The 24,180-nt window shown below is 46.0% G+C and overlaps 1 protein-coding gene across 1 annotated transcript in view; it reads left to right on the forward strand.

Moving 5' to 3' along the window:
• The window catches only part of LOC147733461 (protein FAM169B-like), a 368,824-nt gene that overhangs the window by 285,436 nt on the left and 59,208 nt on the right, over positions 1-24,180 (forward strand). The window lies entirely within an intron of this gene.

Below are 24,180 nucleotides of genomic sequence, written 5' to 3' on the forward strand. Positions count from 1 at the left end.
AAGTGAAGAGTTTAATAGGAACACGTCTGGAGTAAGTCCAGTCAAAGCAGTTAATGATCTATCATTCTAAAACCATGACACACATCAATATTCAAAAGATGCAGTAGCTTGTGTGCATAACAGAAAGAGATTGACACGAGATGTCACGAGTGAAACCACGTGCCATCTCGTGTCAGGAACAATATACAGTGTACAGTATACAACAGGAATGCTGAACATTGTTAAACATTTACCCCCAGTACAGAGACCTGTGCCTAAAGCCATTGTTATTTTGCTCACCATGGCATTCCAGTTTGGACCCAGCCATAAGCAAATCAGTCTTGGACCTCCTCCACATGGGAACAGTCCAATGCAGACTGCCAGGCCTGGTCATTTCTGTAAAGGAAACAAGCACCCTGGGATCACCCCTCATTAGCCAGGCTAGGTTTAATCGAATGACAAAATGAGCACGGTCTAATACAAGGCTTCCCCCGTTAAGAGGAAGACTCCCCGGTGCACTGCACAATGTTGACTCAAAAGTCTAAAGTTTTATAACACTGTTCATTCAAAAGTTCAATCCACAAAATTCAGTAGTTTTTCATCTTTAATCCATATACATTGTACTTCATGTGTAGATCATTGGTTTCAAGATGTATGTAATATATATAATCCACAAGATTGTAATCCAATATTCAATAATCCCAATGCATTTCGGGCTAATACGTAGCCCTTCCTCAGGGGATAGCTCTACAAACAAAGGAAACAGCGTAGTGAGGCTAAATTCATACATATACCAAGATTGCAAAACTATCAATGTAAAAAAGCAGCCCAAAGTGAACAAATAAATCTGAACCAGACTGCTGTGCAACGCGAAGACCAAACTTCCCAACATAGATACCAAAGGTTGGAAAACGAAATGAAAATAAAGGTCCAAGTAAATGAGTTAATGTTCATGTTGAACCACACTGTAAATGGTAATGCATCGCGGACAATGAACAGACCGCTAAAACCCCAGGCTCATGAAATTCGAAGCACCCAAATGTGTATCGACAGGTGGAAAAGATGTGCATCGGCAAGGTGCAACAATCCCAAGAATCAGTAACGTGAAGCCCGTGACAGACCACTAGCATCCTCGTAACCCCGTTAAAGGCAGTCCTCCGAGGAGGTACTTACTGGAAACGCTGTCCGCGCGTTAGCATAAACAGCATTAGGTGGCAAAGATACAGGCGCGCCGCGTGTGAGTGAGGTTAATAAATGTTAATCGAAATAGAGGAAGGACAGTGTAGCGCCCGGCTATGGGCGCCATCTTGGAGTGGTGTGGTGTGAGAAAAACGATCATAGAAGGTTAGGAAAACACGGGGGTGCGACCCACATGGACAGTCTAGCAAACAGGAACAATAATAAAAACAAAACAATAATAAAAAGAAAGATTAATAACAAGAAAACATAAAGAGGATAGATGAAACACATAGATAAGTCACAAGGTAAAGGCAGATAAGCAGTAACATAATAGTTCAGAGGTTAAAGATAACATGAAAATTCCATGCGATCATTGAGCCCGTGCGGCTGCATGGTCGCCATATAGCGGATCCAAAAGTTCTCTCTCTTCAATAGTGTTTTTTTGTTGTCATGTGTCACTGGTACTTGCTCCAATATTTGATATTTCAACTGGGCAATTGTGTGTTTTTGGTCCAAAAAAATGTGCAGCAACCGTGGATTTTAGATTGCCGGTTCTTATGTTGCTTTTGTGTTCCAATAAGCGTGTTCTGACTTTCCTCTCCGTGTGACCGATGTAACACTTGCCACAAGGGCATTTCAACAAGTAAATGACATTCGCAGAATTGCAAGTGGCGTTAACACGCAGTTTGATGGGGTGACCCTTCATGGGATGGTTATCAACATTACCCACAGTGCAATTGTTGCAATTGCTGCAATTGTAACAAGGTCTGAGGCCCTTAAAGACAGTAGGTTGGCATTTAAGGTTGGGTTTACATAACATCTCTTTCAAATTTCGTCCCCTGGTGTATGCAAACAGCGGTTGTTGTGAGAAGGCTCCCTGAAAATCAGGCTCCAAACTCAATAGTGACCAGTGGTTGGAAATGATGAGCACGGTCCCACATCTGGGCATAGCCTTCCCACTTAGGGTGACTATAGCAACCCAACAATATGATGGGTGACATGCTGAACATTGGCAAACATTCACCTCCAGTACAGAGAAATCTTGGCTTACCCTTCCCATTTAAGGTAACTATAGCAACACAAACAAATGATGGACATAATGCTGATCATTGTCATTCATTCACCCCCAGTAAAGAGATCAGGGCCTGAATCCAGTGTTTTTTTGCTCATAATGCCATTTCAATTTGGACCCAGCCATATGCATATCAGTCTTGACCTTGCTCCCCATGCGAATAGTCCAGCTCAAACTGCTGGGCCTGTTTCTCCCTGCACCGGGAATAAGCAGCCTGGGACCAGTTTCAGGGTATCAACCCCTTCATCAGCAATACTAGCTTGAATCCAATGGCATAGTGAGCACGGTTCCACCACTGGGCATACATACCCTTCCCACTTTGGGTGACTATAGCAACACAAAACTATGATGGGTGGAATGCTGAACATTGGCAAACATTCACCTCCAGGACAGAGATCTGGCCCTAAATCCATCATTTGTTTGCTCACCATGTCATTCCAGGTTGGACCCAGCCATATGCAAATGAATCTTGACCATGCTCCCCATGGGAACAGGCCAGCCCGAACGGCTAGGCCAGGTCTTCCCTGAACTAGAAACAAGCATCCTGGAACCGGTTTCAGGGTATCACCCCTCATCAATCAGGCTAGCTTGAATCTAATGCCATAGTGAGCACAGGACCCACATCTGGACCCACTTAGGGCGACTATAGCAACACAAAAAGATGATGGACGGGATGCTGAACATTGTTAAACATTCCCCCCCCAGGTCAGAGATCTGGGCCTAAGTCCATAGTTTTTTTGCTCACCATGTGATTCCAGTTTGGACCCAGCCGTATGCAAACCAGTCTTGACCCTGCTCCCGATGGGACCAGTTCAACCGAATTGCCAAGCTAGGTTCTTCCTGGACGGAAAACAAGCATCCTGGGACCGGTTTCGGGGACTGATTTGACTTATAATTGGGTCATCGACAAAAATCTCTGTGACAGATCTGCATCAGGTGTGCCTGGGTTGAGTCACAACTCCAAGGCTTGCAGTGACTGCCTGTCAATAATAAACCTGAAGGCCATCCCAGACCACAAGGCGAAACTTTACATCGCCAATCACAAGAAGTTCTCGACGAGACAGATCTAAGTCATGTCAAAGGCTGGACTTCTTTGCTCTCCAAATCATCTGGTAAGTCCAAAAAAGAAGCACAAGAAATCAGAGCTGGACTCTGCCTCCTCTTGCATTCGTCTGAGCAGGCGCTTGCACTTGATCTCGCTTCTGGAGTTGCTCGACTTCTGAAATAATCCTGCAAGTTGATTTCGCAAAGCCTGAGTTTTGGTGGCCGTCTGCCACTCCATAACAGATCAGAGAGATATGCTGAGCCATGCTCCAGCTCTTCTGATTTTTGCAGACTCCCTCTGGCATGCCTACAGGCCTCAAGGAGCCAAGATGCCTTCCCTCAGTACCAGTTAGATGCTCTAAGCTTGTCACAATGCGTCCAGCTCTGGGCCAGACCCTCTCTCTGGCTCCACGGCCCATGCCAGTCCCAGGGACTTCTACGCCAGTACTGAATTCATTGACGCCCGATGAAGAGATAATCATAGTAGTCTCTGAGTCGTTGCTGGTCAAACCTCAACTGAAGGTGCTTCCTCTGCGTGATCTACTGCCCCCACAAGGGAGATAACACACCCTACACTTCCTTTTTGGCACAGATTCAGACAACAATTGATATGGATGATGAGTTGGCTCAGGTCTGTCAAGACGACAATTGGTATGAACGCTTGCAGGAAACTAGTCGCCTTGATACTTCCCCTGAAATGGGCCGGCTCTCACCCCGCCGTCCAGCCACCAACAAATCTGCTTCTTACGCCACCGTAATGCACAGGGTAGCTGAAATCCTTTACCTCCAGCTCCCCACCTTTAAGGTAAAAACTAATGTACTGACGGAAGACCTCCAACAAGGGCAAACATCTTCTGAGCCTCGCTGCCATTCAATGAGGCATTGACAGATACCTTGGTTGGAGCCTGGGCCAAGCCTTGCCTCCTGCCAATAGACAAATAGTAAGGGGCTATAGCCTGGCCCTGGCAACCCTGCATTCCTACCTCAGCACCCTTACCCGAAAGTTTTGTTGTGCAGGCATTCGCAAGCAAATCTAAACCCAACACTTTTCCTACTACTCTCCCCAATAGGGAGTCCAAATGGGTGGAGATGTTTGGGAAGCAAGTTTTCTCATCCATCAGCCTGGTTCTCCATTCAGTAAATATCAGGTACCTCCTGCAATGCTATTCCCTCACCCTTTGGGACCTGGTGGCTCAAGTTCTCCCTGGTGTCCTCTAACCTATCCTTACCTAGGCCATCCAGGATGGTTGTGATGCGGCGAAGTTCACAAATCATTGTGACTTGAACACCACTGATTCCATTGGATGAGCCATTGGCACCAATGTCGCCATTGGCTGTGATCAACCGAGTTCTCTGACGATGTCCACTCCTCCCTTATGGACATTCCTTTTGACTAGACGTGCCTATTTGGGGACAAGGCTGATTCCACTTCAGAATAATTTAAGTAGAGCTACTTCACACTCTAGGCTTCTCTGCTCCGCCTTGACAACCGCATCAACCTTACTGCTCCTTATTCAGAGTTCGTCAGGCTGTCCCATACCGCCAGCCTGTTCAGCAAGGAATTGAGTAGTTTTGCGGCCGTTGCCATGATGCCCACGTGGCCATGGTCAACGTACATGCCAGTTCACTGCCCCCCGCCCCCCACAACCTTACCTGCAAAACCCCTTTGCTCTTAGGAGAGTACAGCCACCTGGTAGGAGACGGGTACCAACGATTCTTCCCAGGTTGGCAAGATATAACATCAGGCAGATGTGTCCTGCAGATCATCTGCAGGGGATATGCCCTTTCCCTTCCTCTCTTCTCCACCACACCTTCTACGGTCCCGCCAGCGACTGACAGAGGTCTATCTCTCCATTTTTTGGTTGGAAGTGCAAGACCTTTTGGCCAAAGCGACTGTCGGAAGGGTGCCAGTGCCAAGAGTAGGACAGTTTTTATTCCCATTAACTTCTGGTGCCCAAGAAGGACAGAGGCCTTCGTCCTATTCTAGACCTGCTACCTCTCAACGCCTTCCTCAGGGAGGAGAAATTCAAGATGCTCTTTCTGCCCCAGGTCTTGTCTGCCCTCAATCCTGGAGAATGGATGGTTGTGTTGAACCTGCAGAGCACCCATTTCCATATACTCATCGGCGCGACCTTCAGGTCGTGGTGCAACAGGAGCATTTTCAGTGTTTCCCTTTGGTCTTACCAGCTCCCCTCGAGTGATCACATAATTAGTGGCAGCACACCGAGTGCCAGTGTTACCCTATCTCAACAACTTGCTGTTGAAGGTGAGCTCACTCCAGATATTTCTCAAACACCTCCAGACTATGGTGAACCTCCTTTCATCTTTGATGTTCACTATCAACGTATTGAAGACACACCTGACTCCTTCGCAGCTGCTCCTATTTATCGGTGCCATTTTAGGCATGGTCCAGTTTCATGCCTTTCAGGCGGTAAAAAAGTGCACAACATTCAGGCTGTGATCCAAATCGAAGTAAGGTTGACTCTGGTTTGTTAAATGTCGTATACTTGTAAAGCGGACAGCTGCCCCAGCAAAGGGGCGTCCCAGCGCTGTATACCGCTGGGGAACCCGTCCTGGCTTTCCCTGTGGGAGGGTCCATACTGGGAATCCCCAAGGTGGAGCCAGGCATCCCCGGCGTTGATGGGGCCGTTGTGGAGATTAGGCAAGCTAATGCCCAGAGTTGCCGAGTGGGACCCCAGGTTAGAGTAGGCACCGAGGCGAGAATTGTCGAGTCCGCTGACCCTGGTCCACGACCCTGCCGCGCCGGGACTTGAACCCTGGTCCCGGGCTGACTTCTGCTCTCGGGTCTGCTGCCTCTAACCAGTGAGCCACACCACTCCACTTTGACGGGACTAATGACCTCTTTTGTTTTGAAGATCGAATGCACCAGGTGGCATATGCAGGCTCTGCAATGGGATCTGAAGTCTCAGTGGCCCCAACATCAACAGGACCTCTATGACTCTGTTCAGATTTTGGAGGAGACTGCAAAACAATTGCAGTGGTGGTGACTGGTCTGCAGCAGACCCATCTTCCTTCCTTATTCCCAGTTGCGACCTAAGCAATACTTTTGGGTTGGGGCATCAATCTGCAAGCGGTAGAGATCAGAGGCCCCTGGTCTCTGACAAAGTCCCAGCTCCATATCAAACTTCTGGAGCATGGCGTTAACAGCTTTTCTTCTATCTGTCAAGGGGTGTAGTGTAGTTCTAAATTCCCAATAGGCTCTGCGCATTGGAAAAATATATCCTATAGATTAGACGTAGGACTGAGGTCTACTAGGTCTCTATCGAATATACTAGACTTAATTGTGAGTGCCTGCTAGCTCAGAGGTCACTAGAAACTTTCTCGAATTCACAAGAAGGGATTAGTTTCTGACAACCGCATGAACATGAAAACTTTGTTTCCCCAAGATAAAACTGATCATCAGAGTCGGGGAAACAATGGATAGATATTTAACTCAGTCAATCGTGCATGCTTCGTTTCACCAGAGTTGCAGAGAAATAGATAGACGGGCGTTTTCAATAAAAAGGTTTTATTGAACAGTCTTCTGTCTCAAGCATAAGAAATGAACTCCTACAATCGTAAAACTGGTTCTAAAATATAATACATACAGTAAAAGGAGTATAATAAAATAATACTGTAAGAGCATTGTATGGTTCCTAAACCATAGATAAATATATACATAAATAACAGAGGCTAAAAGTACTCAAGTGGTGCTTCTAAAATACGGCTACCCCGGTGTACCTAACCTAAGCTTAGTACGAAGGAAGACGTAAGTGAGGTGTAGCATAAATGTAGTATTCTTTTGCTAAGAATCTGTCCAAGATTTCGCTTAGGGTCTAATCAACTCCGTACCTTAGTTTAGAAAGGAGAAGGTCAGTCTCAGGACTCGATTTCCCGCAAGGGTAGCTTGGAAACATTGGAGCTGGATTTCTCGGCAAGAGAAAAGACAGCGTCTCTCTTAGTGCGTCTGCTGGAGGGTCGGCTTCCTTCGGCACTTGCTGTAGAAGGATGCGTCGGGCAAGTAGATAGTCAAACTGCTCCAAACCACCATGTATTTACAATGGGAAGTGAGGGCATATTTATACCTTGAAGTTGCCGAGTTTGACGTAAAGGTGGACATAATAACGTCATTAAAGACTCTTGGTTCTTTGAAAACTTCATGAGTTCTTGGACAAGTCAGTTCTCGAGCAAGGGAAAGCTCCTAGTTGCTGAAGCCAAGTTTTCCAAGAAATCGTTGTAGATTTTCGGAACTAGTGGAAGTAGCCCTGCCGTATTTGAACTGCATGAGATATGTCTAAATATGGTTATGATTCTTATGCCTATATAAGTACATAGTGATTTATACCTATATATGGGCATGAATTGGGAAATTTACAATAGTGTCCTAAAATGATTTACAACTCCCACTCCACGCTATTATGTTCATCTAAGAGTAAATACTAAAACATAGAAGCCAGGGTATGGGTTTTTACATTCCCACCCAAAAATGTTCCCACTAATTATAAGTTAAAACATTTCTAGGGTTTGTAGATTTATTCAAGTAGTGATGGCCAAAATGATTAAAACAATAAATTTCTTCATAATTTGATGAACCTTCTAAGTATTCATTTTTTGTAAATTTTGCTGACATTTCAAAGTCTGCCATCATGTTACTAACAGTTTCAAAGTCCCGATCATCAGAAAATGTACTGGGTGAAACAAAGTCACTCAAGTTAACCTTAAATTGGTGTGGAAGTTTCAGCAGCTCGACAGGGCCATAAATGTCATAATCAGTTGTATCTCACGCTATTCCACCTGGTAGAGGAACCACTGTGATGTTCACTGATGACAGGTCTCGTTGTTCACGATGAGATGATTTGTGTGGCTTCAGGAGCAAGTTGATGTTCTTACTTGCTGTGTCCATTTTTATGTGTTTTCCATCTATCAGCTTTCCCAGACTTAAAACAAGAATGAGCCACAGCAGGAAAAAAAATACACCTAACCCAATCCAAAATTCAACCCATGGTGAAACCAGATATGTTTTTGCAAGCTCTTAACCAAGTTCCGTTAATTTTTCCTTGAAGGTCTTATTTGCTGGCGTAGTTTCAGGTTCACTGGGATCCTCAGTAAAGTTAACAAAGTTGATAAAATAGCCAGAGGCAGTTCTGTCAATAGTTGGTATTGCATCCGGATTCTTTGAAATTCCTGGAGTTGCTTGTTCCCTTGACATGTTTGTATAGTCAGATGCTACATCATTGTAGACAGGAGTTTCTTGACGAACTGTTATTTGGGTTTTAAGAGGCACAAGTTCCATGGCTTTGTTGCATAGTCCTTCTTTTCTCACTTTAGAATCTTCAAAGGTGATAAGTCTTTCAGTTTGAACCTCTTGGATGGTAGCTAGATTTGGTCGCCTGCTACATTTTGGGAGCCCACTGGGCCTACTACTTATTATTGGCCACATGGTTTAGTTTTACCAGGTCAATTGACACAGACCGGTTCTCCTTTTTTCCAGCAAGGGGCGCACGTAGCACTGTTCTTGATCCGTGGATTGCTAGTACAGGTACTGGTTTTCTGTTAGAAGGCCCAAATTCCTTCTTGTCCACTATTTTCTCTCTGACTAGATCCCCAACCTTTGGAATCCAGACAGGTCTTGCTGAGACAGGTGGTTTTTCTTCAGTGGTCATTGGCTTTTCACTGGTGTTGCTTAGACTTCTTCTTGTTTCATTTAAGTCCTGTAAAACAGCCAAACAATCTTTGATATCAAATGGTTTTTGTTCCACCACTGAAGTGTGACGATTGAGATCTTCAGCCAACATTCTAGTACCAAAAAGGATTTCTTATGGAGTGATTCCACCCAGAGAATTTCTTGGCAGGTTATTAAGACTATGTTGGACATTTATTAAATGTTTGACCCACCCTTCACCCGAACCTAATACCCTAGCTATTATAGATTGCTTTATGTCACGTTTTTTTCTCTCCACAACCGAATTTCCCTCTGGATGGAATGGACTCGAAAATCGCAATTCAATGCCCAAGCTGGCCTTGGCCTCCTTGTAAGCCCTAGAGCTAAAAGCAGGACCCTGGTCAGAATGTAGTGTGCTGATTGCTTATGTCCCGATAAAGACTCGCAAATCTTTTATAACAGTTCGGGCGTCAGCCGAGCGCTGAGGCCACATCCAAATGAATCTTGTCTTAATATTTGTGGGACTGCAACAGTCCATTCGGACGTCCGCAGGTAGATAGCCTTATGCTGTCTAACAGTGTTGTCTGTACTGGGCTGGCTACGCTGTAGTCAGGAATCTAGTGGTGTTCAAAGCTGTGGTATTTGTAACAGTCATCGCAATTATTTCCGAATTCGTATATGTGAGCTTTCATCCCTGGCCACCAGTACATCTCTTCTAATTCTAATAGAGATTCAGAGATCCCTTGATGTATCAGACCCTCTCCTATATGTGCTTCGTGAATCAGAGCACCTCTCCGGTTCCTGTTTGGAATTACCCTATCCCCCACAACAGGGATTCGAGCAAAAGGAACAGAGTTTGTATCAATTATGTATTTATATTTGAGTGGATAATTTAGAGCTAACGTGGCTCCCCTGCCTTTGCTCGTGGCATTGAAAGCGAGCATGGTTTCACCGTCTATTCTTGTTTTTGAACGATTGATTGTAGCCTCGGAAGCCGTTTGCACAGCTGCCTTCGCGGCTTCATCAGCCAATGAATTCCCTTCAACGTGAACGCCATCACGCTGATGTCTCAGTGTATGGATCACGTGAGTCTTTTGTAGTTATTTCTGTAAAATAACTACTTGTTCCCAAACCTTTTTATGCTTGATCGTGCCACCTTTTGCGTCTTTAAAACCATTTTGAACCCAGATCTGCAGATATTCATTGTAAGACTGGACGCAGTAATACGAATCGGACACTATGAGTGTGGGGAATTCGCTATTTGTATTTTCAAGCGCCATCTTGAAAGCTTGGAGCTCAGCTCGCTGAGCTGTACAGTCTCCTAGAGATTGAGTTTTTGTGACCATAGGTCGGAATTTACCATCGCGCCAGCGACCTTTAACAATCGCTCTCGCTGCACTATAAGCTTGTTTACCCCCAATCGCAGGCTGTGCTGATCCGTCTGTGTAAATTTTACAGCCGTAATGTTCTAGAGTAAGAATTTCAGTAGGCAGAGGACATTCTTGTCCGTATTGGAGAAATTCTTGCGTCTTCAAGTAGGGGTCAAAAACGTATTCAACGTCTGTTGCAGCAAGAGAATTAACCCATTGTATCTATCTTGGATGTAGAGCTTTTGCATTTGGAATGCCTGCCTTTGCCACTGCCTCTAAGGCAGGTACAGGTGTAACGCCTGTTATGCGCTTACCCTGTGAGAGGGCTCTCTCCTTTGCTACAGCAGTCTGAACCACTGTCAGATTGTTTTCCGTTGAAGTGAATTTCATTTCAGCTTGTGTGTACAAGTGTGATTTGTAAGCTATTGGTACCTTTTCACCTTCATTAAAGGTTAGGTATGTGAATCCGCATCTCCCTGGGATGATTCGGATTACAAGGTTGCATACATTGTCGCGTGTTTGTAAGTGTGTTGTTGCCATCATGTTTGTTTGTACTGAACGCAAAATTTCTGTGTGTTTTTGAGTCCAATTAGTTGGTTTGAAATCAGGTTTGATTAGTTCGTAGAGCGGTTTAACCCTTTCTGCGTAATTCAGAATGAAAGTTCTTTTGAAGTTTAGGAATCCTAAAATTGACTACGTTTTTCAGCGTTTTTGGAGGTTGGAGCAGCGCACATTTTTCTAAAAAGTTTTATGCCAGGCTCTTGCCTTCACTTGAAAGTTCGTATCCGAAGAATAGGACATTGAGGTGGGCAATTCTTGATTTTTTTAAAGTTGAATTTCTACCCTTCAGAGGCGAATCCAAGTATTATGGTGTTCACCCTGCTCAAGTGCCTGTCCAAATCATCATCTGTAAGATAAATGTCATCGACATAAGATAATGCCTCATTATCATACGTTTGTAGTAACTCTGTTACTCTGGCTGAAAATAATCCAGGACTGTTCTTGAATCCCTGGGGGAGACGACAAAAGTGTTGTGTTCCCATTATTGAGAAAGCAGTCAAATACCTGATTTCTGGTGCAATGTTTTGACAGAAGAAACCGTTTGAAATATCTAATGTAGTTTTATATTTTTTGCAAACAATGTTATTCATCAGTGCTGCACTGTGTGCATTTTGTACTGCAAAAGTTATGCAACAAGAGTTTAAATGTCTGTAGTCCAAAACTAGACAATTTGTATTGTCTGGTTTGGAGACAGGAAACAAAGGATTGTTCATTGACGAGGTGCATGTTTCAATCACCCCTTGGTATTCAAGTTGATCTAAGATCTCCCTGACTTGTTTTTTAGCTTCCTGCTTTACTGGATACTGCCTCTGAGCAGTAGGTTGATTTTTCAAATGGATTTTGTGGTGAGGAGATTCCTATCCCACATGTGATGTAATGTAATGTAATGCGTTTTTATATAGCGCTGCTATCGCCCTACGGGCATCCTGGCACATGATTTTTATATAATGCTGGAGCCTGGGCCACAGCCCATTTCCTGGCATAGGTATATTTTTTATGAATAGGAATATGATTAGAGAAGGCTGGCATAATTATTTCTTCTCCATGTGGGCACTCCCTGACAAATTCAGGTGGCCAGTCTTTTTCAGCCAGAAGGATGTCATAACCCTTAGATGGTTTTTCCCAAAGGAGTGCTTTTATTTTTCTAGTTATGTCCCCCTCTATCCAGAGTGTTACTTCATATAACTTGTGGGGTACTACACTAAACCTGTTGTCGGCAGTTTCAACCTGAATGTATTCATTCAGATCCACTGTCTCCAGATGATCTTTCAGGATCCTGCGAGCAATGGTGACCTCTGGTGCGTTGTCTATTATTGTCTGGGCCCATTACCCGTTCTTGAGTTGTGTCCTCAAGATTCTCAGCATGTCTGATTTTAATACTTGCTACCTTCTTTGTGGAGAATTGAGTTTTCTTACTTTTTGGAACCTGTTGATCGTCTTTGGACTTTACGCGTTCTTCTTTGTGTTCTGATCATCCTCTTCTTTCGGATTTCCGCGAGGAAGTCTGAAAGGTACGAGAGGATCGTGTATCAGTATCTTGCTATCGATCAGGTTTTCTTAAATTATCCATATTTCTAAGGTTATACCTCTTTTCAGAGTGCTCCATTTTAGGAGATCTACCTCTGGACTGAGAGCGCTTCTCTGTCTAATTTTTTCCCATTTCTTTTTAGGGGTAGTTAGATTATTTTTGATAAAAACTTTTTCAGGATTTTCTGTTAGTTCAGGCTTCACAGGTTTCCCTCCCAAACTATCTCTTCCTAGTTCTTCATAGGATTTTTAAATAATTCTGGCAAGTTCATACGGTTGCTCAGTAATATCGAGTTCTTTTAATTTTTGGCGGATTGCCACCGATGCTGCTACAGCTTTAATGTTAGCTAATAGGATAGCTGAGACCTGTATGAAATTTTTCTGTAATTTCATACCACGATTCAAGGCTGGTTCTGGACCTTATTCATTTTGAATCTGTCTCAGAACGTCTGGTATAGACGGGACACCATGTGTTTTTGTGTAGATTGAAGCAAAGACTGTACCCCAAGTGTCACAGTCCTCCACGTGTAGTACAATCCCCATTGGTAAACAGATTGTTAGAATCCTAAGTTTCTCATGAGGTGTACTATCGGGAAATACTGCCTCCTTTTTGAGTAATTTTCTGGGCTAACCAGAAGGGAATTTGTTCCCTTTTAGCGGGCAATTTACCAATGACTGATTGTATAGTCTGTGGTGTGATTTTGTTGTGTTCCCCTGATGAGGGGTTTGTTGTGGAATTCTAATATCAGGTTGGACTGTTAACGTCCGCATGACATATTGTACCAATTGCCTATGTATTTTAATTAATTGTTTTTTAATTGTTTTAGCTGAGCTAACAGTTCTACGTCTGACATTCTTTCAATGTTAGGATGTGGTGTATAGCTGGCTAGTACCGGCCATGTTGCTCCTGGTCTACATAATGGACCGAGCCTGATAATGTGATTTTGATGTTTAAACCAGAGCTGATGCTCTTGGTAAGTTAGTGGAATTTCAACGTCCTCGAAAGGAACGTATTCCGCTGGATGTTCCTCCATCTTGTAGAAGTGGAACACGTGTTGTTGGATTTGCTTGTGGAAAGACAATCCATGAATAGAATACCTCTGTCTGCCGATATTCATGTGCCTCTATGACCAATATAACCGTACCACCTCTTTGTGATACGGTGATTTCCGTAAGCTTTATAGCTATGGCTATTCTTACGTTTTCCGGGATGACTATAGCATCCAGGTCATTTTCATTAAACCCTGTGGTCTCTAAACCTGGTTGATGTGTTTCCTGATCCATCGGCTTTGGTGTGGTCGTTATTCGACACATTTTAATGAAAGTTTGCAGAGCAAGTTTCAAGGAAACAAAGATAAGGTGCACAATATTTTGGAACACTTTATCCTTCAACGTTGAACAAAACCAAAAACTAATACATAGAATTTTTCGTCCTACTCAGTTTAAGGCGGATATTTTATCCTTTAACCCACTCCAGACGTCTGTTGGAGTATTTTACGGGAAAATGGGGTCTCTGTGAAAAGCACGACTGAGTTACTCTAGTATCTAGCGTTAAATTAGTGCCTTACCAAACGTTGGGCGCCATGTAGTGTAGGTCCTATATTCCCAATAGGCTCTGTGCATTTGAATAATATATCCTATAGATTAGACGTCGGACTGAGGTCGACTAGGTCTCTATCGAATATACTAGCCTTAATTGTGAGTGCCAGCTAGCTCAGAGGTCACTAGAAACTTTCTCGAATTCACAAAAAGGGATTAGTTTCTGACAACCGCATAAACATGATAACTTTGATTCCCCAAGATAAAACTGATCATCAGAGTTGTGGAAACAATAGATAGATATTTCACTCAGTCAATCGTGTATGCTTCGTTTCACCAGAGTTGCAGAGAAATAGATAGACGGGCGTTTTCAATAAAAATGTTTTATTGAACAGTCTTCTTTCTCAAGCATAAGAAATGAACTGCTACAATCGTAAAACTGGTTATAAAATATAATACATACAGTACAAAGAGTAGAATAAAATAATACTGTAAGAGCATTGTATGGTTCCTAAACCATAGATAAATATATACATAAATAACAGAGGCCAAAAGTACTCCACTTGTGCTTCTAAAGTATGGCTACCCGAGTGTACCTAACCTAAGCTTAGTACGAGGGAAGAAGTAAGTGAGGTGTAGCATAAATGTTGTATTCTTTTGCCAATAATCTGTCCAAGATTTCTCTTAGGGTCTAATCAGTTCCGTACCTTAGTTTAGAATGGAGAAGGTTTATCTCGGGACTCTATTTCCCAACAACCCGCAAGGGTAGCTTGAAAACACTGGAGCTGGATTTTTCGTCGTGCAAGTAGATAGTCGAACTGCTCCAAACCACTGTGTGTTTGCTATGGCAAGTGTGGGCATATTTATACCTTGAAGTTGCTGAGTTTGACGTAAAGGCAACCATAATAACGTCATTAAAGACTCTCGGTTCTTTGAAAACTCCATGAGTTCTTGGACAAGTCAGTTCTCGAGCAAGGGAATGTCCCTAGCTGCTGAAGCAGAGTTTTCCAAGAAATCGTTGTAGATTTTCAGAACTAGGGGAAGTAGCCCTGCCGTATTTAGACTGCATGAGATATGTCTAAATATGGTTATGATTCTTATGCCTATATAAGAACATACCCCTAGATGCATCAACGTTGTCATTTGCGATTCCTTAATTGCGAAAAATAAGGAATCGCAATTAAGGATTCGCAAATGGCAATGCATCATTAAATTCGCAATTTTATTGGAATTCGGTAAAAATCGCAATTTTTACCGAATTCCAATAAAATTGCGAGTTCCAAATAGCGAATCCGATATTCCCATTCATTCCTATGGGCTGAAATGCCCATAGGAATGAATGGGAATTGCGAATTCGCAATTTCAATTCGGAATGCATCAAAGCCTTTCAAGGGTGGAGAGGGGGGTCCAAAGGACCCCCCCCTGCACTCATGAAATGCACTTTTACATGTGAGTTACATACACACATGTCCTAAGGACATGTGTGCCTGTAACGTACACGTTTAAAAAATGCATTTTCATGCGTTTTTAAACATTTTTGCAAATTACCACGAAGTTCAACTTCGTGGTAATTTGCATTTGCAATTTTGGAAATCGCAAATGTTTTGGGGATGATGCATTGCTGTTAAGGAATCGCAAATGTGCGATTCCTTAACAGCAATCGCATTTTTTGGAACTCGCAAAAAAAGCGATTTCCAAAAAATGCTTGATGCATCCCAGTAACCAATTTAGGAAGTGCAAAAGGCCGATTTATGCGAATCGCACCGTTTGCACTTCCTAAAAAGGTTGATGCATCTGGGCAATAGTGATTTATACCTATATATGGGAATGAATCAGGAAATTTACAATAGTGTCCTAAAATAGTTTACAACAGGGGGGGCTGTAAAAGGGCAGTCACGGACAACACCACTACCATGTGGTTCTGCAGTGGAGTGGTGTGGCTCACTGGTTAGAGGCGGCAGACCAGGAAGCAGAGAACGGCCCGGGACCAGAGTTCAATTCCCGGCGCGGCAGGGTCGTGGACCAGGGTCAGCGGACTCGATAATTCTCGCCTCGGTGCCTACTCTAACCAGGGATCACACTCTGCAACTCTGGGCATTAGCTTGCCTCATCTCTTCAACGGCCCCCCTCATTCGCCGGGGATGCCTGGTTTCACCTTTGAGATACCCAGTAGGGACCATCTCACAGGGATAACCAGGACGGGTTCCCCAGCGGTCTACAGCGCCAAGACGCCTCAGGGCAGCAGTGCGCTTTACAAGACCACATACATACAACAAGCAGGGTGGGGTCATGGATCCTGTGCCTGGAGGTTCTTCACCTCTGGAAATGGCTGGACCACCAATGGATATTCCTGGTGGTGAACCACCTGGCAGGCTCTTATAAAGTCAGGGTGGATGAACTCTGCTTTTGACGCCTAGCGGATCACGAGAAGCAGTTCCATCCAGGGGTGGCACAAGGTCTCTTCTGTGAATGAGGGGCACCTTGACTCGATCTCTTCGCCGCTGCCAAGAGCTGGTAATGACAAGACATCTGCACATTGGAGTTTACAAGGCGTCTAGATCCCTCCAACACCACTCCTGCCCCACCTTCTCAAGAAGATTAGTACCGACAAGGCCCCAGTCATCCTATTGGCTCAGGATTCGACACAGATTATGATATTCAGAATTCCTGGGTTTGAGCATCTGTTGCTTGATTAGGCTGCCCTCCTGAGAGGATCTGGTTTTGCAGCAGCAGGGCCGGCTTCTGCGCCTGGACCTTAGCAATCTGCACCTTCATGCTTGGAAATTGAGCAGTGACAGCTGAACACCTTTGCCTGTCCTCTGGAGATGAATGATGTCATTTTTGCAGGCAGGCGTCCCTTGACTAAACTATATATGCATTTTGTTGGGACAAATATATAACTTGGTGCAGCACTCGCCAGGAAGACCCCCTCCAGGTAAAGTTACTTAACATTTTGTTATTTGTTTTGGCCTTTGCATGGCAACGCTTTACTCTGGGCACTGTTAAAGCAGATCTTTTGGCTTTTCTGCAATTGTCGAATCAGCCTTCGTTGTCAAAAGTCTCCAGTAGTCAGAGCGGCCGAGCTCTGGAACTCTCTTCCTGTGGAGATGCGGTTGCTTGCTGATCTTTTAGCTTTCCGTAAAGTTTTAAAAACTTTTCTGTTCGAATAAATTGCTTTTGTCTCCTCTTTTGTTATGTTCCCTGTAGGTGTTGCTTATTACTTGCCATGCGCCAGGACGCCCCTTAGCTGGGGCAGCTGTGCGCAATACAAAAGTTCGTAACATAACATAGTTATACGTTTTTTAAAAGTGTTACAGCATCCGTTTCCTCATTCCCCTTTATCATGCCACAGTGGGACCTTAATTTGGTCCTTATGTTCTGTAGTAGAGGAGCTCAGAGGGAGTATACATCAGGAAGGAGTAGTTTCTGTCCTGTAACTCCAGTTCTGTAGTAGGGGTATCTCTGTTATAGTCATAATCTAGTGAATAATCCCGCCCATTTGCGCGGACCCCGGAGTAATCAAAAATAATCTCTTAAATTGTCAAAAAATGCAGAACTGCACAGACACTTAAGAGAGAATTTAAAGACGGATATTGCAGCCTATATCCACAGGCTACACTGTCCAGTACTTCTACTAGAAATTCCACCAAAAACCCACAAAAGGCACAGCCTGTCCAGATTTCTGCACAGAGAAAAACTTTCCTTTTTCAGCAAAACCCTCTGGAATGATAGAGAGGAAGGAATGGACAGACAAGCCCTATAGGCTGCCATTATGTGGCTTTAAGAGAACCTTCCAGAACTCTCTCAGTATCCCAGAATGCACAGCAGGTCCCTCTTACTTTCAGTTCTTTTTTCCGGCTCCTGCTAGCAGGACCCTGGAGCATTAGCTCTTCTTTTTTTGAGCTTGTTTTATTCAATTGTTGTGATAATTTTGTGTTTTTGCAGCTTCACTCAACGTCTTTGGTCTTTAGCTACATTCTGCTGTGTTTTTTTGGCAGAATTTCTGCAGTCTTCTTGTCTTGGTACTATTTCTGTCTGACAAGTGCTTTGTCTGCAGCTGAATTAAGGACCAAAGCTGAAGCTCACAGGGTTTATATTCTGTGTTTGCCTGTGTCTTTTGACACCTGTCTTCTCTGTAATTTCTTTTCTAGGAGGCTTCGGCTCCCAGGTTTGGAGCAGGGGAGTTTAAAGGCATCTTCAGCCTCTGGGTAAAGAGAGGGGGGGTCCTCTACCGGTCCCCATGCTGTGACCTCTGGGGTTCTCCCCATTAGGAGCACGTCTGAGCTATGACGCGGTTCCGGTCAGTGCCTCGACGTCATGGAGTGCCTCGACGTCATGGAGTGCCTCGACGTCATGGAGCAGTGACGCTCAACGTCATGGAGTGCCTCGACGTCATGGAGTGCCTCGACGTCATGGGGTGCCTCGACGTCATGGAGCAGTGATGCTCAACGTCATAGAATGCCTCGACGTCATGGAGTGCCTCAACGTCATGGAGTGCCTCGACGTCATGGAGCAGTGATGCTCAACGTCATGGAGTGCCTCAACGTCATGGAGTGCCTCGACGTCATGGAGCAGTGATGCTCGACGTCATGGAGCAGTGATGCTCGACGTCATGGAGCAGTGATGCTCGACGTCATGGAGCAGTGATGCTCGACGTCATGGAGCAGTGATGCTCGACGTCGTGGGGCAGTGATGCTCGACGTCGTGGGGCAGTGAGGCTCGACGTCGTGGGGCAGTGAGGCTCGACGTCGTGGAGCAGTGAGGCTCGACGTAGAGGAGCAGTGAGGCTCGACGTAGAGGAGCAGTGATGCTCCTTTTGAGTCATTGGTCGCTTTAGCTCCGCTATCTTCCGTTAGGCCAGACGTCACCATTATGGATGGCTCGGCGTCTCGGTGCAGCGCTGCTTAATGTCGATGTACAGCAATGTCGTAGAGACAGTCACTGTCTTAGTGATGGTGAAGTCGTAGTGAGGTCAACGTCATGGTTTACAGCCGCGGAATACTTGCCGGCGCTTGACGCCTGGGTCTTGTTCCAGGCCTCGGTCAATGGTGAGCCTCTCTTCGTAGGAGGGAACTTGGTGTTCTCGGCAACGTCCACTCACGACGCCGTTCAGTTGATCAGCGTCAAGGAACCCTTCTGATGGGGAGTCTGTGGCTACTTACCACATGTAAGCGGGGGACGCTGGTCCTTTTGCTTAGTTTTGAGTATTCGCATACCTACTCAGCGTGGGTCGCCTCCTGCTCTGCCACCACTGGTGTGACCACCGGGGTTGCTTCGGAATTCTCTCGATTCCCTCTCCCACCCACCACCCCAGGGGCCTTTGACCCCTCGGTCTGCGAACCCCCGTGCCTTGATGCCAGGGAGGCTTCTTCCTTGAGTACGGGGAGGCTCTCTCCTCCTCTTAACTGGTTGGCGGTACTTACCTTTCGTCCACTACCACCTGCCAGGAGGTTTCTGGCTTCGACCGTACTCCTGACTTGGTCACAGGGGTTGCGGCATGCAGACAGCATGCTGTGACCCGCTGTTTATTTATTTATTTAAGTAGTTTATACAGCGCGCAGCTACCCCCGGAGGGGTGTCCCGGCGCTAGAAACGGAACCTCAGAGAAGGAGGAGTGGAGCGAGCTTATTACAAGACAGGGATCATAATTTGGAGAACAGCCAGGTTTTTAGTTTAGCACGGAAGATGGATTCAGATGGACAGAACCTGAGGTCGAGAGGGAGGCAGTTCCATAGTTTGGCAGTGATTACGCTAAACCCTCTGCCGCCCATTCTGGAACGTCGAAAGCGAGGAGCAGTCAGGAGGCGCAGGTTGTTAGATCTTAGAGATCTGACAGATTGAGAGATAGACACTCTCTTTTTCAGGTAGCTAGGTCCAAGGCCGTTGATAGCTCGGAAGGCAAGGGTGAGGATCTTAAATTGGATGCGGCTTGCGATGGGGAGCCAGTGGAGCTCTTTGCGATAGGCGGCAACCGACTGACGGTAGGGGATATTACCTATCAGTCTGGCAGCCGCATTCTGAATGATCTGAAGTCGATCGATCAGATATTGTGGGGCACCGGCATATAAACTGTTGGCGTAGTCTAGGTGAGAGGTGATGAGGGCCTGAGTGACAGTTCGGCGGGCGTCCAAGGGAAGGTAAGGAAGGATCTTCTTAATCATGCGCAGCTTCACGAAGCAGGCAGAGGTGACCTTGTTGACTTGTGCTTTGCACGAGAGTGAGTCATCGAACTGATAGCCCAGGCTACGTGCTGATTGGACAGGAGTGGGAGCAGGGTCAAGTGCTGTGGGCCACCATAGACTGGGGGAAATCTGTGTTTTCTGGTTAAAAAACAAGACTTCTGTCTTGTCAGCATTCAGTCTTAGGTGATTGTTGGTCATCCAATCACAGATGTTGTTCAGACATTGGCGGAAGTTGGCAAAGGAGGAGTCTGAGTGGTCTCTGAAGGAGAATATCAGCTGAGTATCATCAGCGTAAGAGACCACTCTGACTCCACAAGACTCCACCACTGAGGCTAAGGGTGCGAGATAGACGTTAAAAAACAGAGGGCTTAGGGCAGAGCCCAGCGGAACACCACACAGCAGGGGTTTACCCTCTGACTTGAAAGACTTGTTGCTGGGCCGTTGTGGTAAGACCCCTGTGTGGGGCTGTTTCTCCCCCGATTTGTGGGTCCCCTGCCGAGAAGCAGGAGGGAGGCCTTACAAGAGATAGTCTAAAGGGCCTGATAGTTTCAGATCTAAACATCGGTGTCGGAGCAGAGTTTTTCTCTCCTGCCGACCCCCAAGTATGGTGGATTTGTCCTACTTTGCCATATTTGTATTCGTCTGACGTCCCTGCAGCCTGCGGCTCAGCGGTGTGCTTCTACTCTCCCGTTCTTTGGGCACCCCTTGGGCGGCCATGAGGGTAGTGAGTGGCCCAAATGAAAATCGGAGATTTTTGAAGGCTGTAGGTTTGGGGCGTTGAGAACGGCTAAAGTCCTTCCGCCCTTTCTAGCGGCGTCTTTCCTCCCAGAATTTGTCTGTGGTCCCGGGCCGCTGTTTAATAATTCACAAGTATATTGTACGCATACACGGGAGAGCTTGATGCTCCTCGGCGAACAAAGGCCAGCCGGGTCTAAACAGTCTTCATTGTCAGCCCTCCTCCAGCAATTCCACCGGTTCACTCGCAGTTCCAGCTGCGTGAGTTCCGAGCAGAGGCCGTTACCCTTTTGGGAAGCAGGGAGATAATACGTCCTTCGGTCTCTAAGAGAAGGTGTGCAGTCATGGTGCTTTCGGGGCGAGAGAAGTACCAGATCGAATTCAGGCCCATTCTGGTTTTGCGTTAAGCAAACGGAAGGTTGCGGTCTTTGTGCCGTATTCATCCTAAGCTGCAAAGAGGAGGATGGCTGTGCACTATAGGCCTGCAGGATGCGTACCTCCAGGTGCCCATTCCTTGGAAACATCGGAAATTCCTGCGCTTCCTCGTCGGCACCAATCACTATTAGTACACCGTACTATCGTGTGGATTGAAGTCTGCACCCAGGACTTTTTCGACATGCATGGCTGTGATAGCAGCGCACCTGAGACAGAACAAGGTGTTTGTCTACCCATACCTGAACGATTAGTTGCTCTAAGCCTCCAACTTCCAGGAAGCACGATTGTACTTCAACAGGACGACTGTCCTGCTGGACCGTCTGGGGTTGCACATAGATCTGTCCAAGTCTGTCCCGATCCCGGTACAGCGCCTGCAGTACTCGGGAGCCTCCAATACGATGTCGGTTAGCGTGTATCCCTCGGAGGAGAGACGCTTATCCATCCTTTGGAAGGCTCAGGCTCTCTTAGCTGCTCCATCTACAACAGTGAGGACGAGTCTTCTCTACGGGGATCGATGGCCTCTTGTACATTCCTCACTCCGCATGCGCGCCTACACATGTGGCCGCTACAGGACGATTTGGAGGACCACTGGCACAAGAAGTAAGAGTGTTGGGACGACCGGATTCAGTTATTTCTTCACGCCCAACTGTCCCTGAGATGGTGGTGCTCAGCAGAGAATATCCTCAGAGGGGTTCCTTTCCACAGGGACTTCCCGACTCGGACTATCGTTACGGATGTGTCTCTCCTGGGCTGGGGAGCGCATTCAGACCATCTACAGATCCAGGGAGCGTGGTCTCCGACAGAGTCCACGTCTCACATCAGTTTCCTGGAATTCAGAGCTATTCACTTGGCACGGAAGGCCTTTCATCTGTCCTTCCAGACTGACTCCTTGCTTGTGCGGTCGGACAATACGACCACGATGTTTTACCTCGACAAGCAGGGGGGCGCGAGATCACGCACATTGTCGCAGGAAGCGCAGGCGATCTGGCACTGGCTATTAGCCAGAGGAGTGACGATAACGGAGTCTCATCTGCAAGGTGTGCAGAATGTTCAGGCGGACGTGCTGAGCAGATCTATTCAGGAAAACCACGAATGGGTCATGAACGACGAAGTACTAGGAGAAGTCTTCGCAAATGCCGAGACTTCGCCTCCAGGTACTGCCAGCAGGGGACGCTGGGGAATGCGCTACGGATCGACTGGTCAAACAGCTTTCTCTGCGTTTTTCTGCCCATTCCCCTGATTCCGGCGGTGCTCATCAAGCTGTCCCAGTCCAGGGCACGGATGATCCTGTTGGCCCCGGAATGACCCAGGCAGTGGTGGTTCAAGGACCTGCTTCACCGGTCTCTCCTTCCGCACATACGGCTGCCGTGCAGGCCGGACCTTCTCACGCAGTTCGGGGGGCAGATGTTGCACCCCAACTTCTCGTCTTTGAGTTTGGCGGCATGGCTCCTGAGAGAGTGCAGTATGGCCATTTGAATCCTCCATGAGATTGTATGGACATTCTGAAGGAGGCTAAGCGACCTTCCACTAGGACTTCCTATGCTTACAAGTGGAAGGGATTCTGCATCTGGTGCAAGTCCAATAACTATGATCCAATCACGTGTAGGGAAGATGTCATCCTTCCGTATCTTCTATATTTGGCGTAGTCTGGCCTTAAGGTTCATTCCATTAAGGTTCATCTTGCTGCGCTGTCTGCCGACAGGAAATGCCCTTCACAGACTTCCTTCTTGCAGATCCCTGTGATCATGGACTTTTTGGAAGGCTGGAAGAAAGTGTTCCCTCCTGTCCGGCTTCCTTCGCCTTCATGGGACTTGAATGGTGCTGTCCAGATTGATGGAGGAGCCTTTCGAACCTATTCATAAGGCTTCGTTGCAGCACCTGTCCTGGAAGGCTGCGTTCCTCGTGGCCATCACATCGGCCCGCAGGGTGAGTGAAATTCAGGCGTTGTGTTGCCAAGAACCTTATGCTGTATTTCATGCTGCTAAGGTTGTTCTGCGTACTCTCCCTATCTTTCTTCCAAAAGTTATCTCTGATTTCCATGTTTACCAGACCATAACTTTACCTATGTTTTTTCAGAATCCTTCATCTCCAGCGGAAAGGCCTCTGCATTCCCTGGATGTAGGAGGGTGTTGAAATTTTATCTGGATAGAACCAAAGATTTTTGTAGGTCAGACCAATTGTTTATTAATTATGGATCAGTCAGGACCGGTCTTGCTACCTCATAACAGTCCATCTCGAGGTGGATTGTGTCCTGTATACAATTGTGTTACCAGAAGGCTAATAAGACCTTAGGGGGTAAACCTAAGGCTCATTCCACCAGGGGCAAAGCTGCCACTTCTGCTTTACTTCGTAATGTTCCTATTTCAGAAATCTGCAAGGCGGCCACTTGGAAGTCGGTCCATACCTTGATAAGCATTACTGTCTGGTCACTGATGCCAGGACAGACGCTCAGGTTGGGCAGGCTTCGCTGCGAAATCTGTTTGCACAGTAGTGGTGTTAATTCTATTCTCTACACCGCTGCTTTGATGTGGGGATGGGCTTGCCATTCTATTCACTAGATTATGACTATACACAGAGATCCCCTACTACAGAAGGAGTAGTGTCTGTCCTGTAACTCCAGTTCTGTAGTAGGCGTATCTCTGTTATAGTCATAAGCGCCCGCCCTCCTCCCCGGTGGAGAAAGATATTATGTACGGAATGCTACAGGTCTGGCGTGTTACGCCTTCAAAAAGAACTGAAAGTAAGAGGGACCTGCTGTGCATTCTGGGATACTGAGAGAGTTCTGGAAGGTTCTCTTAAAGGCACAGTATCCCATTTTGAGCCACATAATGGCAGCCTATGGGGCTTGTCTGTCCATTCCTTCCTCTCTATCATTCCAGAGGGTTTTGCTGAAAA

Source organism: Lissotriton vulgaris, chromosome 2_1 (assembly GCF_964263255.1).
Source record: "Lissotriton vulgaris chromosome 2_1, aLisVul1.2, whole genome shotgun sequence".
NCBI lineage: Eukaryota > Metazoa > Chordata > Amphibia > Caudata > Salamandridae > Lissotriton > Lissotriton vulgaris.